This window comes from Manacus vitellinus, unplaced genomic scaffold (genome assembly GCF_001715985.3).
Source record: "Manacus vitellinus isolate BGI_N305 unplaced genomic scaffold, ASM171598v3 scaffold_52_pilon, whole genome shotgun sequence".
Classification (NCBI taxonomy): Eukaryota; Metazoa; Chordata; class Aves; order Passeriformes; family Pipridae; genus Manacus; species Manacus vitellinus.
The window spans coordinates 3,741,097-3,744,236 of record NW_021940628.1 but is presented as its reverse complement, the minus strand read 5'-3'; positions in this window follow the sequence as shown (position 1 = coordinate 3,744,236).

Below are 3,140 nucleotides of genomic sequence, written 5' to 3'. Positions count from 1 at the left end.
AAAAAAGACGCTTCCTTTTATAGCCAGGCTGGGGTTGTTGGGTCCCTGCAGGCGCGTGGGTGCCACCACGGCCGGCCCCGGCAGCCCCCCGGCTCCTCTGCCTCCCCCTGCAAGGCCGTCAGACCCCCGTGCCCACAAACCACCCTGCCCAGGACAGGGAGCTGCTCCCGGGCAGGTGGAGAACGCGGGGGCTGCCCAGGTCGGGGGCTGCCCAGGTCGGGGCCTGCGGCTGACGAGAGGGGGCAGAGAAGACGGGGAGAGGGGCTGCTCTCTGGTGGATTACGGTCTCGGGGACATTTCTGCAGCGCTCAAGGGGCAGCGCTGGGGCTGGGGAGGACTCGGGGCTGCCTGCAGTGATGGGGCACTTCCAAGGCTGCAGAAGGACTTGTGATGACTGGGATGTCTGGCCACAGAGAGGGCAGTGGGGCAGAGCCGGGCTGTGGGACAGGGCAGGGGCAAGGAGGGGTGGTGGGGCTGGGGGAGATGGGGAGCCCGAGATGCAGAGAGCACCAGCAGAGCTGGGTGCAGCCCTCCAAGGTCACTGGGAGAGCCCGGCCTAGGGCTGTGGGAACTGTGCCACAGGATGGGGCTGTGTGGCCCCCCCGGGCTGGGGTACCTCTAGTACCAAGTCCTGGGAGGCTGCCAAGGTCAGCCGAGGTGACTGGAGCTGAACTGGGCTGGGATGCAGGAGCGCTGACCCTGTGCCCTGGCTTTTGGGATTTGGACTGGGTGCAGCCACTGGATTTTGCCTCCCAGTGCACCCCAACAGCCCCACCAGTCCCTGGAACCCGGTACCTCCACAGAAAAACCTTATGGCATCATCCCACTGCACTGCAGGGCCGGCACAGCTCCAAGGGTTAAGGGGGTGCATCTCTGCAGCCTCCGGCCTCAGGACACCCCTCAGTTTGCTTTTGGGGGAAACAGGGCTGCTGGTCCAGCCAGATACACTCAGCTCCACCACTGCTGCTTTACTGGGGACTTGTCTTGGGTCCTGGGAGCCGTGTCTGGGACCCCCAGGGCTGGATCCCTGGGGACTGGCCATGTAGAAGGTCCTGGGGTGCTGGCAGAGCATCCTGGGGGGACCACGGCTGCGCTGGCAGCCACCCTGTGTCCCGTGGCAATAGCTGGTGGCTCAGAGGGCCACTGAGCAACACCTCTGCTGCCTGTGGGTGCTGTGAGTGGGGCCAGTGACGTGAGGCTGTACTTGGCACCCACAGGCTCCTTGCAGGAGCTGCGGCGTGTGTGGCCACAGCTCCCGGCGCTGAGTCACGGCCACACCACGCTGGGCCAGCCCCACATCCCTCCTGCTCGGGGCTGGGCCCCTCAGGCACCCCTTGCTCCCCTGTCCTGCCAGGGGGCAGCCCTGGGAACCCCAGGACACTCCCTGTACCTGCCCCTGCCCCTCTCCAGCTGCAAATTTAGCAGAAGGAAGGTCACTGGGGTGAAGGTGCATCTGGGTGATGGTGACACTTGTCCCTATGTCACCCTGCCCTGGCCACACTGTGCTGGGGCCAGGGAGCCTCCCTGCAGTCCCATTATGGTCTCAAGCCCCTGAGCTCTCAGCTGAATCCCCTCCCGTGGGCAGAGGCATCTCCAGCCTCCCCGGCCCAGAGCTGTGGTGTGGGGAGGGGGTGGGGAGGGCCCAGACCCCCAGGTCCTCCTCGGGGCAAGGGGGGGGGGTTGTGGGAGGTGGGTCTCCCCCAACACTGGCCCCAGCTGCACTGAGCTGCAGCCGCTGCTCTGGCACATGGACAGGGGGATGTGGGCTGTGGGAGGTCCTAGGGGGTGCTGGGGTGGTGTGGGGTGATGGGGAAGGTGAGCTGGTGCATCCTGACCCAGCTCAGCAGCAGTGGTGGCAGCAGCAGGGGTGATCCCTGCCAGCCAAGAGCAGGGCCGATGGGGCCCTGCTGTGGATTAGCTCCAAGCACAGGTGCCCACCTTTGCGTGCGTGCTGGCCTGTGTGGGCTCACAGGACACGGCCCATGTGGCTGTGCCGCATCTCGCTCGGGGGCCACAAACTCTGTCACAGCCTGGAGCATCTGACCACTCTCAAAGGGCAGCTGCCCCCCAAAACAGCAGCCTGAGCATCCTCTGGCCGGGGAGGGGCTCTGGGTCCGAGGCACAGGCGTTGGCCGTGGCTCTGCCTCGCTCTCTGAACATGGATCTCGGTGCCCGGGGCTGAGAGTGGCTGCGGTTCAGCAGGGCTGTAGGAGCCCTGCAGGGGCAAGGCTGGGTCTGGGAGTGGGCAGGAGGTGCTTTCCTTTTGATCCTTCCTGCTCCTTCCAGGATCCCAGTGGAGCCGGTGGGCACGGCTGGGAGCAGCGGGCACCCCAGCCGCCGCACTGCCACCTCTCCCTCCCAACCTGACATACTTTCTTTATTGCCATATGGAGTCGGCCGGCGTTATGGAATGTTAAGAAGTATGTATTTTTGGGCTGGGACCCCCACGCCAGGATTCCCCATCACCAGCACCGTCCCGGCGGCGCCTCCGGAGAGACGATGCGTCCCTGGGGCTGGTAAAAAGGAACCAGATCAACTTGCAACTGGATTTGGTCCCCTTCAACCAGCTGCAGCGGCGCGTGAGCCACGGCACCCGCTGCCCTTCGCTGCCCCGGGGGCTGCGCTGTCCCGTCCTGAGGGGGCTCGGGGTCAGGAGAGGGGTCAGGGAGCGGGGGGTGGTGGTGCAAAAGGGGGCTTTGGCTTTTGCTCTGTTTGAGGCGCTGTGTGGAGCCCCGGTGGCGCGGAGGCAGGCGGAGGGGCTGCGCTCCGCTGCCCGGCGGTGGAAGTCCCCAGCGCTGCTCAGACTGCTCGGGCTCCCCATCAACACCGCGCGGCTTCAGCGGTCCCAAACCTGCTCGGGAAACGCCCCGTGAAGCCGCAGCTGCCAAGGAAGGCACAGGGGTGAGGAGCTCCCCGGCCCCCGCACCTCCCGTCCCCTCCAGGGGACAGAGGGGAGAGCGTTCCCCGCGGGGGAAGCCCCACGATCCGACCCCCGTGTGAGGAATTGTGCGATGATTCGTGTCAATAAAGAGTGTTTATTCAAACTGCCAAATATGCGATGGAAATGTACCGCTAAATATGCTTATGCAATTATGCTTTTGACAAACGTATATCACCATAGGCAAATAAGACTTGAAAAT